Genomic DNA, 21,747 nt, shown 5'->3' with positions numbered 1-21,747 from the left:
AAGTGCCTTCAGCATCTTCAGTTGTTTGAGGATTCGTTGTTTGTCTTCAGGACTTTGGGAGTAATCACTTTATACTTTATTATTTTAAATGGAGAACAACTAATTTTAGATAATTGTTTGGTCATTAGCTCATCAGTACTTTTTGGGTTCAACAAATAGTCTTCAATATCTTCAGAATCTTTAATTGTTTGAGGATCCATTTTTTTTTTGTCTTCAGCACTTTGAGATCAATCACTTTTTCTTTATTATTTAGATGGGAGAACAACTGATTTTAGATCAACTGTTTGATCTTTGGCTCTCAGTCCATTTAATTTCAATAAATATTAAAATTCAAATAACTAAAAAAGTGATTAATTAATTCGTTTTAACACGTTATTATCATGTATCTATTTTCTTCAGAAATACCTTTTATAATGTTTGACAATACATGTAAAAAAAACTACCTAAAACACATGATATACTTCAAAGTACAAACTAAACTTTTTATCAAGATTATTTCATTAGAATCTACTAAAATATTGGGACATCCCGTTCCTTTGGAGCAACAAACCCAAAAGGTGCCACGACAAAAGGAATTCATTATTTCTTGTTCTCGCGGCACAGCATTTAAGCAATCGTCTATGCACATGTCTACTTCACAAAGTTTTGGTGTGTGATCAACAAAATAGCCACACATACCAGCGTCCTTGCATACTTGTTCGGGGCCAGATGCAATTCATGTCAAAACAATATTTGAGCATATGATGTAGAGAAAGACAAATAACATGATATTTTTCTCCATTTCAAACTCTAGAATATTGGATATTAAGAGTTATACTACGACCTTCACAATACAAGGTATTTATAGCATTTGACAGTACAATATTTATATAATTAATTATTGTAATTAATTTCTCTGAACGTTACATAAGATAATAAATAATACTTTACGACAAAGTTATGGATTTATCAGTTAACACTTTTGGTTATATCCAAAATTATTCAACACAATATGACAAAAGAAAGTCAAGGGTTCAAACCTTATGGAGTGTAACATTTTGTAGTTCAAAAACAAAAGAAACACAAACGACTAACATATTTTTTGATATGTAGTTCCAAATTTTTCATTATACATTTTTTAGCTTTTTTGTTCAACTACAAGTTATCTTGTCAAATATAAGGGAAAGCTGATAGATATTTACAGCAACTTTTTATAAACAAATTTGATTGTATTTTCATGATTAATTATAATAAATTCCCATGGAATCCATACTTTTAATAAAAGACTACCATTATTTGTTGATATGTCGCTTTCTTCATAATCCTTAAAATTAAGCAATTTATTAATCTTATTCATTTGCCATTTTTTGAATATTGTATTTTTCTATTCTTTACTATTAATTCAAATTATTTAATTATTAATATTATTTTAATTATTTAAATATGGCAATTTATTAACACTATTTATTTATTAATCTTTTAATATTGTATATTTTTAATTCTTTACTGTTCTTTATTGTTAATAACGTACATTTAGTATAGTTTTAAATGAATCGATTCTTTATTTCACAACATAACTAATTTCGGTTATTTATATTAAACGATAAATTATTTAAAATAATGTTGTTAATTTTGCAAAATATAATATCATATGCACCCAAGAATTTTTACATGGCACTAATTTTTTTTAACTTTCCAAATTAAACGTCATATTGTTATAGTGTGTTCTTTTATTTATCATCCATCAACCAATTATTTACAGACAATTACTCAAAGTCTAGATAGATATCTCAATAAACTTTATTATATGAATTATTTATTAAGTTTTCCATCTTATTTTAGTCACAATAAAGGTTTTTAAACTTTTTATATTGGATTAAATCATTTTAATTAAATATTTGATAATTTTAACATATTCTGCATATCGGATACATTGTATTGGATATTTAGAAATTTTAATAACCACATAAATATTCAATGCATATGCATAAAATATTATTAATATGGTTTAATTTTATAATGTTTTCATACTTTAGGTATTCAATTCAAATTTACCATCACAACCCAACCAACGACATATTACACCGGGACAAGATGGTGATTGTTCATAACTCATGATCGACTAAAGTTTCATAATTCATTAATAGATTTGGAAATTAAAAAGAACATGTTCAATAAAACAAAAAAATAACACATGACAGGAAATAAATGTTGTTTTATTCATTATTTAAACTAGGTCCAACGTCCTACATCGTGTACAAGTAATCTTCAAACAAATAAATTTCCAATACAAGAAAAACATGCAAGATTGTCAACTAAAAATACATAGTGAGAACATGGGGTTTGACAAAAGAATAGAACCTGAGTTTTATGTTGAAAGACATTTCATTTGTGTTAGGCTATTTGCATACATTTTTTGATAAAAACAAAACATTTGACATGGCATACATTTCATTCGTGTAGTCCATTATTAGACTAATATGTTTAATGTGCAATGATCATCGGATTCAAAACGTATAGGCCTCTACTTGGGACCTAACTGGGTGGATCAGACCAAAAGATATGTTATCATACTACCACGGGCTTTGCAAGTTAATGGATGTGTATGCGAATATGTATACACTAATAATCACACATAAAGATTGTATGAAATAAAACTTGAATAAAATAAAATGAATAAAACATAAATTAAATAAGTTTCATAATTTCCTCCCCATGAATAACAACATTTAAAAAGGAGCTATGACCTCACCTTTGTTGTTTATAAATTAATACTTGCAACACTTTAGTTTAGAGCCCTAATGATCAAGATATTTATTATTAGGATGTTACATATTTCATTGGAATAGAATCTCCGACCTCGGGTTCCCAGGAAATTGAAAGTGGGTGCATTTACTCCTGGACATGCCATGTAACATCCTACCTTTGATAATAATAATAAATAAAAGGATTTTGTTAATTTAATAGTGTGTTATCATCTAATTAAATTAATAATAAGGAGTTGGTTGTGGGCTTGGAAATAAAAGATGGATTAGAGAATGGTTATGGCCCTTAAGGTCCATGTGCTTAACATATATAAGAACCATAAACCTTCAATAAACCCTAAACCCCCATTTCCCATTTGCATCCACACACTCAAAAACACACACAAACACTCTCCTTCAACCTGAACCCAAATCCGCGCTAAAGGTGGGCAGATTTCGTGACCTAGCATCATCGATCAACTAGTAAAACACCTAAATTCACATGTTGAAGCAGGACCGAAGAAAAACCGAACCAAAAGAGGTAAGTTTTAGTTAAAAGGTTAAGTTTTTAAGGTTAGTATGCCATAGGATTTGATACTAAGGCAAATCGGCCCGTATCATGTAAGAAAAATGTAAACTTGACCATAAACAAGTTGTTTGGAAAGAATCGGGGCGAACGAGTGATGTTCGGACCGTGTAAAAGCAAAAAAGAAAGAGTTGTTATGACCCAAGCAGTGGTAAAACGAGTCTTGGAGGAATAAAGAAAATCAATTATATATAAAAGGGCATGAAAATCGATCCGAATTGAATTCCAAGAGAATGCATGATTTGAATCGAATGAAACTCAACTCGACTCAAATGATTTCGATTCGACTCAAATGAGACTCGAATCAAATCAAATGAGACTCAACTCGAATGTGACTTGACTTGAATTAACCCCAGCCAGGGGCTCTGCCCCTTGTACCCTGCTAGGGGTTGCCGCCCCTAGGACCCCGCTGCTAGGGACGCTGCCCCTAGATCCCTGTTCATTAGGGGTTTCACATGCTTAGAATAGATCTGGTTACGAGTAGTTAATTGATACTTATAATTGTTACATAGTTATCCGTGAACATCTAAGGAGGGGTGTTAGAGTTAACTCCGAGAGAAATACGACCCAGGTGAGTTTCTAGCCCCTTTTTTATGTTATGTTTTTTGGGCTATTTGCATACTCCTACATGTTTAGTAATACACTTACCTTGAGTAGTAAGTGTATGCTACATGAATGTTTTATAACTTATATATGAATGATATAGAAAAGCGTTAGGAGTATGTATGTGAGTATATAATAATATATATAAAGAAACGTATGTATGGTTGTATGGTTACGAGGGTGACAGACTCTAATAATATTTGTGAAAGGAGGGTGGCAGACCATAATAATATATGCAAGGTTATAGGGCGAAATGCTTTTTAAAATATAAAGATAACTATATAAGTACAAGAAGGTATGAATGTACAAAAGTATGAATGGAAGTACGTATGTATGAATGAAAGATAAGCAAGTTTTGCAAGTAATATGTATCTTCAGATACGTATAAGTAGTATGTGAATGTAATGTATGTTGCCTAATTAGTTAGAACTCACTCATCGTAGCTGAATTTTAGTATGCACGCAGGTAAATAGGCTAAGGCAGCTAGCTTGAGGGAGACACAAGGAGTTGGACTGAAGAAGCTGGCATTTTAGAAGAATGTTATTATGTTATAAGACAAGAGTTTGATTGTTATGATGAGATTGGAATGATTATGTAATATATGGTTGAAGTTTAATGTTTTCGCGAAAGTTTTAATTCAATCTGATAACTAGAACTATGTTTACGAGTAAATCCCACGGTAATGTAGGGTACCCGGGAATGGGGCATTACATCTCTTTTAAAACCCAACTAAGGTGTACAGTTTCTAAGGGTTGGCTTGCTATTATAGGATATTCATTAAAGGCTTCTCCAAGGTAGTCGCACTGTTGACTGGTATGACTCGAAAGGATGTAGTATTCAATTGGGGTAAGTATCAGGAAGAAGCTGCTGAAGAGTTGAAGAAAAGACTCACACAATCTCCAATCCTTGTCCTACCCAATGGTGATGAGGATTTGGTGGTTTGTACTGATGCTTCGCATCATGGGTTAGATTGCGTGTTAATGCAACGAGGTAAGGTGATAACTTATGCGTCCAGACAGTTGAATGTTCATGAAAGTATCGATCCGATGCATGACTTAGAGCTATCAGCAATAGTGAATGCTCTAAATCTACAAACATTATCTGTATGGCACTAAATGTACTATTTATGTGGAGCATAAGAGTTTAAAGTACTTCTTCGAGCAGAAAGAGATGGACATGAGACAATGGAGATGCTTAAAGTTTCTAAAGAACTATGACTATGATATCAAATACTATCTTGGTAAGGCTAATGTGGTTGCAGACGCATTAAGCCGGAAGAATAAAGAAGTCATTGAAACAGTGAAGTCTTCGGAGAGAGCATCAGGGTACAATCAAAGATGCTTATAGATGAAGGTTAATGAAGAAAGAAATAATTTTCTGAAAACAAGGTGAGCTGATAGATAATGCTCATAGAGTAAAGACCAGGTTCGACCGTAAGTGGATTTCACGCTATGGAGATCTTAGAGGTTGAATCCTAGATGAAGCTCATAAGTCTAGATACTCGATTCATACGGGATCCACCAAAATGTACCAAGACCATAAGAGAGACTACTGGTGGTTGGGTATGAAGAATGAAGTAGTAGATTACGTAGTAAGTGCTTAACTTGCTTGCAAGTTAAAGCTGAACACCAGAAACCCCGAAAAGATGTAGCCATTAGAGATACTAGAATGGAAATGGGAAAACATCACCATGGATTTCATAACTAAGCTGCCACATATAGCTAGAAACCATGATACAATCTGGGTGATTGTTGACCATTTCACGAAAAGTGATCCATTTATGCCTATACGAGAGGTTATCTCATCAAAAATGTTAGAAAACATCTTCAAAAGAGAGGTTATGGCTAAACATGGTGTATCATTATCGATCTTGTCTGATAGAGATACTCGTTTTACTTTTAGATTCTGGAAGAAGTTCTATGAAACTATGGGAACGAGACTGAACATCAGTACGACGTATCATCCTCAAACAGATAGGCAGTTTGAAAGGACTATCTAAACCCTTAAGGATATGCTACGTGCGAGTGTGTTAGAATTTGGAGGAAGTTGGGATGATCAATTGAATCTAACATAATTCTCTTACAACAACAAATACCATTCAAGTATTGGTATGCCTCCATTCGTGATGTTATATGGTAGACGTTGCAGAACTCCTGTAATCTGGGAAGAGATTGGTCAGAAAGAAATTGGAAGTTTAGAAGTCGTTCAAGAAACCTCTTTAAGGTTTGATAAGAGAAAAGCGAGGATGAAAGTTGCTCAAGATCACCAGAAATCAAATGCTGATAAGCGACGACGACTGATTGACTAACGTTGGTGACAGTGTGATGCTTAAGGTCTCACCTTGGAAGGGAATCATTCTCTTCAGGAAGAGAGGAAAGTTGAGTCCGAGGTACATTGAACCGTTTAAGATTGTATATCGTGTGGGAGAAGTCACCTACAAGCTTGATTTACCCGATGAGTTAGAGGGAATTTACTATGCTTTCGATGTTTCTCACATGAGAAAATGTCTAGCGGATGGCATATCTCATGTTTTGTTAATAGACACTGAGGTTGATGAACAATTAAACTATATCAAATAGCCAGTAGAGATAGTCGACCGAAATGAGAAGCAGCTTTGTCGTAAAGTTATACCCTTGGTGTAAGTAATATGGAAATATCGCAAGGGATCACATGGCACTCGGGAAGTTGAGGAAGAGATGCGCGAGGTTTACCCAAGCTTGTTTAGTGATAGTTAGGTTTCGGGGATGAAACATTTTTAAAAGGGGGTGGACTTGTAACATCCTACTTTTATTAATATTAAATAAAAGGATTTTATTTATTTAATAGTGTTTTATCATCTAATTAAATTAAATAATTATAATAATGAGTTGGGTTGTGGGCTTGGAAATAAACGATGGACTCAGGAATGGTTATGGTCCTTCAGGTCCATGGGCTTACCCTATATAAGCACCATAAAAATACCTTGAATCCTAAACCCTCATTTCTTTTTTTCCTCCAAACACTCAAAAACAGACACAAACACTCTCCTTCAACCTGGACCCAATTCCAACCTAAAGGAGGGCAGATTTCATGATCGAGCATCATCGTTCAACTATTAGAACACCTAGATTCACGTGTTGAATCAGGTCCAAAGCAAATGCCGAACCAAAAGAGGTACGTTTTAATTAAAAGGTTAAGTTTTTGAGGTCAGCTTGCCATAGGATTTGATACTAAGGAAAATCGGGCCATATAATGAAAAAAACCGTAAACTTGATCATAAACAAGTTACATGGAATGAATCGGGACGAACGAGTGAGGTTCAGACCTTTTAAAATTAATAAGACAGAGTTGTTTGTAGCATCTTGCTTTGATATTAATAAATAAAAGGAAATGTGTTTGTTTAAAATTGTGTTAATATTTAATTAAGATAAATAAAATAATAGGGTGTGGGCTTGATTAATGAAAGATGGAATACGGGATGAAGATGGGCCTTAGGTCCATGGGCTTAAGAGAGTATAAATACTCCTTAAACCTCCCTAAAACCCTAAAATCTCTCATTCTTATCTATAAGCCTCCTTACACACTCAAAACACACACAAAACTCGTAACCTTACGGCTTATATATGAATGCAAATAAAGGAGGATTTGCATTAGATCTTTGATTACACAAGCAAGAAACAAGACTGAGGTCACGTATTGAAGCTAACCCGTAGCCAAAGTGAACCTAAAAGGTACGTTTTAGCTTAAAGATTACATTTTTAGAGTCCGTTTGCCCTAAGGGTTTATATGAAGGCAAATCGTGCATCCTTATGCAATAAAAATGTGAAGTTGATGTTAAAAACGGACTTATTCAACTCGTTAGTTAAGATCTAGCTAAAATGGGTTTGAAATCCATAAAGGTTTAAACTTTAGTGTCACGAGCTAGATCTGGGTCAAGGATAGAAATTGAAATGGTTAAAATACGAGGTGATGGTAAAACATTGTAACAGATGCCAAAACATGAAGTAATGATAATAATAATAATAATAATAATAATAATAGTGTTAGTATGCTACAGTAGGGATGTTCGAATGAAAAAGTGTTTGAATGAATGTATTCAAATGAAAAGCATTCGAATAGAAAGTGGAAAGCCTGGAAACACGTGAACCAAGTCCTTAAAGGAACCTTTGATTCAGCAAGATATTCGAATAAGAAAGTATTTGGATAAGAAAAGTAATCGAATGGATAATGTAAACGAATAGAAGTATAGTCAATTAGAATGAATTTTTAATCGAATTGAATGAAGAAAATGACTGAATCGAATGGCCATTCGATTAAACAGTCGTTCGATTATAAAGGAACCATTCGAATAGAAGCCCCTTTCGAATGGAATATGCAAGTCGAATAGAAGGTCCATTCGAATAGACACTGCCATTCGAATAGAAGGTCCTTTCGAATAGAATCTGTCATACGAACAGAAGGCTCATTCAATTAGAAATGGTCATTCAATTAGAACTGAAAATTCGATTAGAGTAATCCAGACTTCGAATTTTCTGATGAACTTTTTAGTAAAGGATATGTAATAGAAATAATTTTTTCCAAGCTGACATGACAACTCGACCCCAGCCAGGGGCTCTATCCCTTGGACCCTGCTAGGGGATGCCGCCTCTAGACCCCGCTGCCAGGGGTGCTGCCCCCGTACCCCCGTAGCTCGGGGTTACAATAACTTAGATGTATGATGTAGTTATAAATGGTTAACTGATATTTGTAATTATTATACAGTTAGCCATGCACAACTAAGGAAGGGTATTACTATAAACTCAGAAAGAACATGATACATGTGAGTTTCTAGCCCCATTTCCTTGTTATGTTTTCGGGACTGTGTGCATACTCGATATAAGTAGCTAATACACTTACCTTAAGTGGTAAGTGTATGCTATGTGAATGTTTATGTATGATGTATGTATGATATATGAATGTATACGAATGATGTATGTATGATGTAGAGAAGATTAAGAGTATGTATGAAAGTATATAATAATGTAAAAGAAAAGGAAGGTATGTACAAATTGACGGTAAAAGTGTGGCAGACCCTACTAATATCTATGTAGGAGGGTGGCGGACCCTAATAATATCTGTGAATGATGGTGGCAGACCCTAATAATATTTTTGAGGAAATAGCGCGAAAGGCCCTTTAAAACGTATAAGTATGTTTGTAAAGTAAGATTAAAATATGAAAGTACGAAAGAAAGAATGAATGTAAGAATGAAAGTATATACTTATGTATGTACGTAAGAAAGACGAACAGGTTTAAGTAAGTAATATGTGTCTTCGGATACGTATAAGTAAGTATGTGAAAGTATTGTATGCAGCCTGATTAACTAGAACTCACTCAGCGTAGCTGACTTTTAGTATGCACACAGGTGAGTAGGATGAGACAGCTGGCTTGAGGAGGGACACATGGCAAAAGAATAAAGAAGCTGGCATCTGTAGACATTATATGATGATTAAACTAAAAGACATATTTATTATTGTTTTAAATTTTAAGACTTATGTATTGAATGGTTGACATTTAACTATTCCGCGAAAAGTTTTATTTAATTATGATATATAGAATTGTGTTTATGAGTAAATCTAACGTCCAATGTAGGGCACCGGGACCGGAGCCTTACAAGTAGGTACCAGAGCATAAGTTCGCGAGAATTAAGCATCCTACATGCTTAGACTCGAACAAAAGAATGGGGTTTAAGTAAGAAGAGAAAGATGATGCTAGTTCAAGAAAGCCATGAATCTAAGTAAAGGTAAAGTACATGATTAATTTCATATGTAATGTAAGAATGTGTAACGAAGTTAACTTAATTGCTAAAGACAAGATTATATGATGATATGAACTGTTTGATTGTCCAACTGTTAAAAGTAGAACTAGCACAAGTAGACTCACAAAGGAAAGTGTATAGGACATAGAAAGTAATGTGATCAGCTAATCACAGCTGGCCATTGTTATTACCTGTTAGCCTTACTATCCTTGTACTAAATAGTTCCTTGAGTGATGACGTTTGTGTTTCCTTATAAAATACGAATGGCTGGAGCAAGATAGGTTGTTGGCCAAGGAGGTCGTACTGGGCGTCGTGGCAAGGCACGTATTGTCTGAGAACCTTCTGTAGAACCAGTTACCAACCCAAGAGAGGAGAGGAGTGAAACTCTGTGAGGACCAAGCAACAATGAAGGGTATCAACTGGATCATGCTTTTCAAGCCGCCATTGCTCAAGCTGTAACTGCTGAAGTGAAGAATCTGCATCCTAGCAAGTCTACTGAAAGCCATGCAAGGACCGCTGAGAGGACGGGGGAGAATGGTAAGAAGGATGATGAGAGAGATAAAGGTGACTCGAGTGAGGTTAGGTATGTGAAGGTTGATGAAAGAAAGAGAGGCCGGGGTGGGTGTAACTACAAGTCGTTCAAAGGCTGCGACCCACCGAAGTTGACTGGTTTAGGAGATGCAATCGCTACTCTCCAGTGGATAACCGCAATGGACAAGGTTATCAGAATTAGCGAGTGCCGTCCTGATCAAGCAGTGGGTTATGCTACCCGATCATTTGGTGATGAGGCCATGTTCTGGTGGGAGACAGTGGAACAAAGAAGGACTAGAGAAGAGATTAAGAAAATGAGATGGGATGATATGAAGGAGTTGGCTATGAAACGTTTCTGTGCTAATGCTGAAGTTGAGAGGGAGGAGATGAATTTTCTGAATCTGAAGGCGGGAAAGATGACACACCGCAAGTACACTAAAGAGTTCAATCGTATGTCCAGATTGGTGCCCAATATGGTAACACTGAAACGAAAAGGATCAAGTGCTACATCAGAGGACTTCCACATAATTTTCGCACCTTAGTCAGGGCAAGTAAACCTGCTACTTTTGACTCTGCTGTCGAACTCGCAGAGATGGTATATGATGACCAGGCTGTGGATGATATGGTGTTAGATGAGAAAAAAGAGAAGAAATGGTTTGCTCCTGCTAAGCGGCCCAATACTCAGATGTGGAATCCTAGTGATAAAAAGCAGAAGGAGTGGGAGAAGAGGCCGTGTAAGACTACTGGGAAGATGCATGGTAGCGAATGTAAGTGGTGAACTGGCTCCGATGTGTGCCACAAGTTTGGGAAATCTCATGGTGGAGAGTGCAGGCTAGGGTCAAATGCATGTTACAAATGTGGGAAGGTGGGGCATTATGCTCATGAATGCAACACCGAGCCCACATGTTACAAGTGCGGGAAGAAGGGACATATGGCAAGTGAATGTGCCGAAGTCGGAGGAGGTGGGAAGAAAGATGCTAGACCATTAAGGCCAAAGACCAGAGCCTACATGTTGACTCAGGTTAAGGCCAAGCAGATCCTAGATGTTGCGACAGGTACGCTCCTAGTAAACGGTATTTCCGCTTCTGTATTGTTTGATTCGGGTGCAAATAGGATTTTTGTAGGTACAACATTTAGTAAGTTAGAAAAAATGAAATGTTGTCATGTGCCTGAAAATTTTATCGTAGAAACCGCTAGCGAAACCTCGGTTAGGATAATGAGAATGGTTAAGGATTGTAAGATTGAGTTAGAGGTACGTGAGTTCCCTGCTACCCTGTATGTTATGACCTTAGGAGGGTTCGATGTGGTTTGGGAATAGATTGGCTATCTGAGTTTGAGGCTCAGATACTGTGTAAGAGTAGGTTGATAAGGATAAAGTCCTTGGACGGTGGTACGGTGACAGTTTATGGTGATAAAGAAAGTTCGGGGCTTAATGTCATTTCGATGATAAAATCCGAAGGTTTGTTAAGGCGAGGGTGGGATGCATACCTGGCGTACGTTGTCAAAGATACTGCCGAGATGAAGGAAGTGAAAGATGTTCATGTTGTGCGCGACTATCCAGAAGTGTTCCCAAAGGACCTTTCGGGGTTGCCATCGGAACGAGATGTTGAATTCCAGATAGACTTAATACTTGGAGCACAGCCCATCGCGAAAGCACCTTACCGCCTGGCGTCGTCCGAGATGAAATAATTGATGTCCTAACTACAAGAATTCCTCGATAAAGGTTTTATAAGACCGAGTGTTTCCCCGTGGGGTGCACCAGTGTTGTTTTTTAAGAAGAAGGATGGAAGTATGAGAATGTGCATAGACTATCGTGAGTTTAACAAGATTACGTTGAAGAATAGATATCCGTTTTCATGGATTGATGATTTGTTTGATCAACTACAAGGTTCGAGTTGGTTCTCACGAATAGACCTTAGATCAGGCTATCATCAGCTGAAGGTGAAAGAAGCAGACATCCCTAAAACAACGTTTCGGACGCGGTATGGACAATACGAGTTTCTCGTGATGTCGTACGGTCTAACGAATGCTCCTGCAAAATTTATGGACATGATGAATAGGGTGTGTCGGCCGATGTTAGACAAGTCAGTTATCATTTTCATTGACGATATACTGATTTATTTAAAGAGAGAGTCTGACCATGAAGAACATCTAAGAGAAGTATTAGAGATTTTGAAGGAAGAGAGGTTGTATGCTAAGTTTTCAAAATGCGCATTCTAGTTGCGTGAAGTGCAGTTTTTAGGTCACGTAATCAATCCTGAAGGGATTACTGTGGACCCAGCTAAGATTGAGGCTATAACGAATTGAAAGACTCGGCAAAACCCGACTAATATACGAAGCTTCTTAGGGTTGGCAGGGTATTATAGGAGATTCATCGAAGGATTCTCCAAGATAGCTGCACCGTTGACTGGTATGACCCGAAAGTATGTAGTATTCAATTGGGGTAAGTTTCATGAAGAAGCTTTTGAGGAGTTGAAGAAAAGACTCACACAAGCTCCAATCCTTACGCTACCCGATGGTGACGAGGAATTGGTTGTTTGTACCGATGCTTCACATCGTGGGTTAGGGTGTGTATTAATGCAACGAGGAAAAGTGAGAACTTATGCGTCCAGACAATTAAAAGTTCATGAGAGTAACTACCCGATGCATGACTTAGAGCTAGCAGCAGTTGTACGTTCTCTCAAGATTTAGATACACTACTTATATGGTACTAAGTGTACTATCTACACTGATCATAAGAGTTTGAAGTATTTCTTTGAGAAGAAGGAGCTGAATATGAGGTAGAGAAGATGGTTGGAGTTGATAAAGGACTAAGACTGTGATATCAAGTACCACCTTGGTAAAGCTAATGTGGTCGCTGACGCGCTAAGCCATAAGAATGAAGAAGTCATTGCAACCGTGAAGTCGTATAAGTTGATTATTAACTCAGATCTCTTCGAAGAAATCATTAAGGCGCAGTCTGAGGTTCTCACCGATGAAGGTTTAATGAAAAAGGAAAGAATTGTCGGATAGCAAGACGAGCTGATGGAAAGAACTCATGGTGTTAACACTAGGTTTGATCGTATGTGGATCCACACCATGGAAATCTTAGGGGTCTAATCTTAGATGAAGCTCATAAGTCAAGATATTCAATCCATCCAGGATCCACTAAGATGTATCAGGACTCGAAGAGAGACTATTGGTGGCCGGGAATGAAGAATGATGTAGTAAATTATGTTAGTAAGTGCTTAACTTGTTTGCGAAAAGCTGAACACCAGAAGCCTTATTGGAAGATGCAGCCTTTGGAGATACCTGAATGGAAATAGGAACACATCATCATGGATTTCATAACTAAGCTACCCCGTATAGCTAAATATCATGATACCATTTGGGTGATTGTGGACCATTTGACGAAAAGTGCTCACTTTTTGCCTATACGAGAGGCTATCTCGTCAGAAATGTTAGCAAATGTGTTCATAAAGGAAGTTGTGGCTAAGCATGGAGTTCCATTATCGATCGTGTCTGATAGATATACTCGTTTTACTTAGAGATTTTGGAAGAAGTTCCATGAAGCTATGGGAACAAGACTAAACATCAGTATGGCGTATATTCCTCAAACATATGGGCAGTCTGAAAGGACTATTCAAACCCTTGAGGATATGATGCGTGCTTGTGTGTTACATTTTGGAGGAAGTTGGGATGATCACATACACCTTGTAGAATTCTCTTATAACCACAACTACCATTCGAGTATTGGTATGCGGCCGTTTGAGATGCTATACGGTAGACGTTGTAGAACTCCTGTATGCTGGGGAGAGATTGGTCAAAAGGAGCTTGGAAGCTTGGAAGTTGTGCAAGACACCTCTTCAAGGTTTGATGATGTTAAGGCAGGAATGAAAGCTTCTCAAGATCGTCTGAAGTCCTATGCTGATAAGCGGCGACGTCCGATCGAATTTAGCATTGGTGACAATGTGATGCTCAAGGTCTCGCCTAGGAAGGGGATTATTCATTCCAAAAAGATAGGAAAGTTGAGCCCAAGGTACATTGGACAGTTTAAGATCGTCGATCGTGTGGGTGAAGTGGCTTACAAGCTAGATTTACCCGAAGAATTAGAAGGAATTCACTCTACCTTCCATGTTTCTCATTTGAGAAAATGCCTAGCTTATAACACATCTCATGTGCCCTTAGTAGACATTGAGGTTAACGAACAGTTGAATTACATTGAGCAACCTATAGAGATAGTTGACCGCATGGAAAAGCAACTTCGTCAAAGTTATCCCATTGGTGAAAGTGATATGGAAGCATCGTAAAGGATCGGATGCCACTTGGGAAGTTGAAGAAGAGATGTTCAATGTTGGGATGAGAAAAGTGCTAAAAGAAGATTGGAAACTTCTCAACCTCTCAAGAAACTACTATGTATGGAATTCGAGAGAGCTCAGACCTCCCAGCAAGATTTTACTTACCCTAGCTAGGTATTTTGACTTCCGAGAAAGGTTATATTCTTGAAGTCCTCTTAAGTGTCAATCCGAGCAGGGTTTACTTTGTCTAGCAAGGTTGTTCTTCAAGCCAAGCAAGGTTTGTTTCCTAGCAAACTCTTGGCTAAACCAAGTACTTTGGAAGATCTAGCAAGGTTTATTATTAATAAATAATAGTCCCAACAAGCTTGAAGAAAGTTGATAAGGAAATATCTTAAGGACTTATTCTAGCGAGGTTCAACTTCGAGCAAGCTACAGTGCTACCAGCAAAGCCTACAGTGTTACCAACACACTTTAGTTTGTTCAACAAGTTATTTATTAACAAAGAGTTGAAGGGATTTCTGAAGAACAAGTTTTCTCATAGGACCATATCGAGCAAAGTTTGGTATGGTCAAGAGGATTGAAGTCTGCTAGGTCAATATTTTCTAAGGAAAATATTCTAAGTAAAGTCTACCCGGAGAACTGTTTCCTAGCACACTTTGGTTACCAGGTCTACTCGAAGAAGACAAAAGCTGCAAAGCTTACCCGAAGACCTGATTTACACTTAGAATCTTTTGTAATATGATTTTATGATTATGTATCATTGATTAGGGTTTCTAGAAGGAATGACAGCTTTCAGGGCACGCCTATAAATAGAATAATTTAGGGCACGCCTATGACAAGCGAGACAGACGAGAGAGAACAGACCTGATATTATTCCTGACTTTGAGTGTGACGGCTGTTCTTTAATACGTACGGACAAAACATTCCTTTCTGAAACCCTGATTGATTTTCGTTTGTATTGATCTTCCTATAAATGGAAATCTTTTGAGTTACAGTTTGTGTTTGTTACCTTAGTATTTATCAAGCAACATTTATTGCGTTAGTGATTCCGCCATTAATACAATATTGTTCTTACCCTAAATAGCAAGCCGTTAACCCTCTTGTCAACACTTAATAATGTGGGTTACGATAGTGGTATTGTGATCGATATATACGGGACCGACATTCAAGTTTTACCCAGATTTTTTTAAGTGATTGTTAGGTTTCGGGGACGAAACCTCTTTAAGGAGGGAAGACTTGTAACATCCTGCTTTGATATTAATAAATAAAATGAAATTTGTTTGTTTAAAAGTGTGTTAATATTTAATTAAGATAAATAAAATAATAGGGTGTGAGATTGAATAGTGAAAGATGAAATAAAGGATGAAAATGGGCTTTAGATCCATGGGCATAAGAGAGTATAAATACTCCTTAAACCTCCCTAAAACCCTAAAATCTCTCATTCTTATCCATAAGCCTCCTTACACACACAAACACATTCAACCTTCCGGCTTATATCCGAATCTAAATAAAGGAGGATATGCATTAGATCTTTGATTATACAAGCAAGAAACAAGTACAAAGTCACGTATTGAAGCTAACTCGTAGGCACGTAGCTAAAGTAAACTGTAAGGCCCCGTTATCGGTGCCTCATATCTGGACGTTGGATTTACTCATCAGCATAGTTCTAATCATTAGAGTTAATTAAAATATTCGCGGAATATAAAAACTTTCATAAAACATTACATATCAAGCCATAACTTGTCTTGAACAAACATCTTGTCTTTCAAAAACTAAGTAATTAAACATAAAACGTCTCGAGTCTTCAGATGTCAGCCTCTTATTCAATTGCCACATGTTCCCCTCAAGCGAGCTGCCTCATCCTACTCACCTGCGTGCATACTAAAAGTCAGCTACGCTGAGTGCGTTCTAGTTAATCAGGCGACATACAATACATACACATATCAAACATGCTTACATATCCAAAGATACATATCCATACTTAACCAGTTACCTTTCTTTCATACATACATACATACATACATACATACATACATACATACTAATACTTACCTCAGTCCACCGAGAGTACGTTCATAGTCTGCCGTCTATACCTATACTCAAGGTCGTGAACACGAAAAAGGTCCGCAGTCCTTACCTATGTTCACCATTTATGGCACGTACAAGGTCCGCAGTCCTTCCCTATACCATCCTACATTCACAACACATACAAGGTCCGCAGTCCTTCCCTATGTTGCAACCTAGTTCATAGCATGTACGAGGTCCGCAGTCCTCCCCTATGCCACCATAATACAATTACAACACGTATAAGGTCTGCAGTCCCTTCCTATGCTGGCTCCTATCTGAAGTACGTATAAGGTTCACAGTCCTTAACTACGTTCTCATCTATCATCTATAACACGTATAAGGCCCACAGTCCTTAACTACGCTATTACATGCCAAGTCTATGTCCAACGGAAGTTAGAGGGATTTGCCATCCTAACTTACTATATCAGACGTAGAACTCATTTACCATCCCTGTACCTACATACACTTACTCTGCATATACAACAATTACATCATAACATAAGAACACACTAGGCGTTCTTCACATCATTCATTTAACAATCATACTCTTTGTCGATACGTGCAATATCCGAAGATCGTTCACGCCCCGACAAGCATTCGTTCATAACATTCACACATCATCCATACATTACATATAACATTCATATCCTTATTTATAACCTGACAGTACGCGTAATATCCGATGATCGTTCACGTACCAACAAGCAATCATTCTTACCTTTCACATATATCACATAAGGCATACACTTATCACTTAGGATAAGTGTATTAACAATTCACATCGAGTAGGCACACAGCCCCGAAAACATAATAAGGAAGTGGGGCTAGAAACTCACCTGGATCTTGTTCCTTTCTCCATTTATCGTTATTCCTTTCTTTAATTTTGCTCTGCTAACTGTATATAATTTACACGTATTAAGACTCGTCCTGTTTGTATTTTCAGTCAAAATAGCTAAGTCTGGTGTAAATTGTTGGCCTTGTTTAGATTACAAGTACTTGTTATATTTTCTTACAAACCCTAATGTAAGGTTTTAATTATTTTATCATTATTTTCTCTTTCTTAGATTATTTTATTTATTAACCCTAAGGTACAAGAATTTTGCTTATTATTATTCTTTTCTTTCCTTACGCTCTTATGCTGCATTCAATCATGGGCATATATATATATATATATATATATATATATATATATATATATATATATATTTACAACATGCGGGTTATACAAGGCATGTGGATACATATATATAATGCACTTGAGTATGTGCATGTATTCGAGGTTTACAATGCGTGAGAGTCCCCAAGTGCATAAGTATTCTAAGGTTTAATTGTATCCTAAGGTGTATAGCGGCCGTATATTTAAGACCATTTACAGGCGAATACATACGTGTATCCGAATGCCTTCCATGTATGCGATGCATGCATGTATTGATGACGCATACCATGCTTATATTTATGTCCTCATGTGTATCACTTGTTGCATGCATGTGTATACAATGTAGTCAAGTTAAGTCCACGTATTTGAACAAGGTGTGTAATTAAGCTATACGTGATTGAAGATCATTGTATTTGAGTCGCGTAACTTAGCGGCTTTCTATACTCTCTGGTTCACAATATATGCGAGCATACCCGATATATCTATTATAAAGTGATCGAGTATGGGTGTATTCGAGTCTCGTACACGACTATATAATTGTAACCGAGTGATGCGATCGGGTTCCCGTTGTAGTCGAGTATAGCTTTTATGCGGGTGTAGTTGTATGAGGGTATCATGGAAATTCTGCACATTGTAATCGAATCCACAATGTGTGTGTGTACAGCCATGTGATCGAGTTTAAGGTGATTGAGTTCGATGAAATCGGCTAAGTATATGCGATCGAACTAGTGTATGCGAGTTATAATAGTTGTATTCAAGTTCAATGAGCTAAGGCATATCAGTGGTGTTGACGTATTCGAGTTCCGATGTAAACGAGTCCTTAATGTGTGCGAGTTCAGCAAATGTAAGCGAGTATGGATTGTATGAAATGCCAATGTAATCGGGTCTGTATATATCTAAGTATGGTGATCAAATTTTGGATTTGTATGCGAGTCTAGCGATCAGTCCCATGTATGCGACTTACATAAATATACATATTGTATGCGAGTGTTTATATGTATATTGTATGCGATCACTTATATATATATGTTGTACGTGATGGCCAGCTGATGGCTTAAGTATTGCATGCGACCCCATGGCAATCTGTTTGTATTGTATTTGAGTTATGCATGGGAGTTAAGTCCTTGTATGCAACTTCCTCTTTTGTGATTGAATTAGATTGTGCTCCATCACAAGGTTGTAAGCGAGTACGCTTGTATGCGAGTTTCATGCAATAAAACTAACTCATTGTATGCGACTACCATTGTGATCGACCCTAGTAAGCAATCTGCCCTTTGTATGCTAACGAGCTGACCAAGTATGCGACCAAAGGTCTTGTAAACGGGTCTATAAACAGTTATCTGAGTATTGTAATCGAATCCTTATGCACCCGAACTAAATGTACGCGGGTTGTTGGGTTTCAGATAAGCTGAGGGCTATGGGTTGGGTCTTTAAAACCGTATTGTTAATCCGTTTTTAACCCTAACATCTCGTGGTAGTCCGGTATCAACTCGTATACATTTCCTTAACCGTTCACGTCTTAAACTTAGATCGAAAGATCATAAAGTTTGAATCTTTAGGATTAAAATTTCTAATACTAGATCTAGGGTTTATTTTAAACTAGCCGTTTCCATTTTCGGGTTCGTTACATTCACTTTTAACATCAAGTTTTCTACTTTACGTTTCGTTTATACCCGATCTACTCTCATTTTAAGTTTCAAGGCCAACCGTTAATGAAAACGAAATCTTTAAAGCTCAAGAACATACCTTTACGTGTTCTTTGGTCTCGTTTAGCTTGGTTATGAACTTTAGATCTTGTGTATAACTTGTATATTAGAGATTTATCAAAACCCAACGTTCGTTTGAGCTCAGATCTCTATCTTCCCCCTCGGCCGTGTATAAGGTAATATGTGTGTTTCTTGGGTGTGTAGAGATTATGGAAGATGGAAATGAGGATTTTAAGGTTTTAGAGTGGCATAGAGATATTTATACTCCTTAAGGCCCATGGACCTAAGGCTCATCCCACCAACTTAATCCATTTAATTACCGAAGTCCATAATTCTTTTTAATATTTAATATTAATTAAATATTAACACTTGTTTTGGATCATAAACTTCCTTTTATTAATTTCTAAAATTAGGATGTTACAAGTCTTCCCTCCTTAAAGAGGTTTCGTCTCCGAAACCTAGCTTATTCCTTGTAAAAGGAACACTTCTTATATCCACGCACTTTATTGGATCGTATTTGCTTTCTGGGTTATCCTTCTTACTCCCGACTTGTAGTCACCGAGCGGTGTTCATGTGCTTTAGCTATTCAAGGTAGCTTGCCCATGAGGCCCTAGATGTTTCAAGTCTCGTCTCGTCCTTCCAATGGACTTTGTGTCTTATCGTTTAACACTATTGTCTAAACGACATTTATAACATAAATAATCATTCATAATCAAACCCAATATATTACACTTCATAGATAAGCATAAGTTTTAAATCTTAACACAAATCAAGTTCTTAGGCAATCATACTTAAAACGAAATAAAATTAGTACGTAAGTAGTTATTCCTTCATCGAGCGCTCCTCTCGGCAGCTTCTTAAGTCCTTACCCTTTCGCACCTCCCTCCTCTTTTTCCTTGCAATGCCTAGCCATGTGGTCAGCTTTACCGCACTTGAAGCACTTCGGGCGATCAGGGCATTTTAGAGAGTAATGTCCACTCTTTCCATATCGATAGCACTTGTCTGTTCCAGTCTTGCATTCTCCCTGGTGCACTTGCCCACACTTCTTACATGCATCCCTATTTCCAACCTTATTCTTCCTTTCATCAGTTGTTGTTACCATATCGCCAGACCGCTTAGCAGGAGTAGCCCATTTCTTCTCCTTCTTTTCGTCCACCACCACATCATCCACAACCAGGTCATCATAAACCACTTCTGCAAGTTCAACAGTAGAGTCAAAAGTAGCAGGTTTATTTTCCCTGACTAATGTGCGAACCTTTTGTGGCAATCCCCTCACATAGCTTTTGATCCTCTTAGTCTCAGTGTCAACCATATCAGGCACCAACCTAGATAGTCGGTTGAATTCATTAGTATACTCACGATGCGTCATCTTATCGGCCTTCAAATTCAGGAACTTCATCTCCGTCCTCTCAACCTCGTCCTCAGCACAGAATTTTATCATAACCAATTCCTTCAGATCCTCCTATTTCATTTCCTTCATTTCCTCTGGACTCTTCCTCTGCTCAATCGATTCCCACCAATACATCGCCTCATCACCAAACGATTGGGTGGCGTAACCGACAGCTTGGTCTGGACGACACTCGCTAATGCGGATAACCTTATCTATAGTGGTTATCCATTAGAGAGTACCGATTGCGTCTCCCAAACCAGTCATCTTCGGCTGGTCACATCCCTTGAAGGACTTATAGTTGTACCCACCTCGGCCACTTTTCCTGTTATCGACTTTCACAGACTTAACCCCACTCGAGGCCTCCCTCTCTCCTTCCTCATCTCTCCTACCATCACCACCCGTCCCTTCAGCAGTTCTTTCATGGCTTCGAGCAGTACCTTCAGGAGTCAGATTCTTCACAGCAGTGGCTACATCTTGAACAATAGCTGCTTGAATTGCGGGATCCAATTGAACCCCTTCGTTGTTGTTCGTGCTTCTTCCAGCTGCGCTTCCCTCATCTCCGGTGTTGGAAGCTGTTTCGACCGAAGGTTTTCGGACACGACGAGGCCTGCCACGACGTCCAATGCGACCTCCAGCTCTCACAATTCCTCCAGTTCCCGCAACTCCTCCCGTTCCAGCCATCGTATTCTAAAAGGGAAAACACAAAAGTCATCACTCAAGGAACTATTTAGTACAAGGATAGTAAGGCTAACACGTAATAACAGCGGCCAACTGTGATTAGCTTATCATGTTACTTTCCGTGTGCTATACACTTCTGTAAGTCTAAGACGGATCTTTCAATTATGATATCAACGATCTAAGTGTTGGTGCGGAATTCCAACACTAGATGATTCAAGAACACGAAACACAAAACACGTAAGACACAAGAACTGCT

This window comes from Bidens hawaiensis, unplaced genomic scaffold (genome assembly GCF_021521415.1).
Source record: "Bidens hawaiensis isolate Kalapana, Puna unplaced genomic scaffold, B.hawaiensis_p1.1 tig00022545_1, whole genome shotgun sequence".
Lineage (NCBI taxonomy): Eukaryota > Viridiplantae > Streptophyta > Magnoliopsida > Asterales > Asteraceae > Bidens > Bidens hawaiensis.
Note: the sequence above shows the minus strand (reverse complement) of the source record.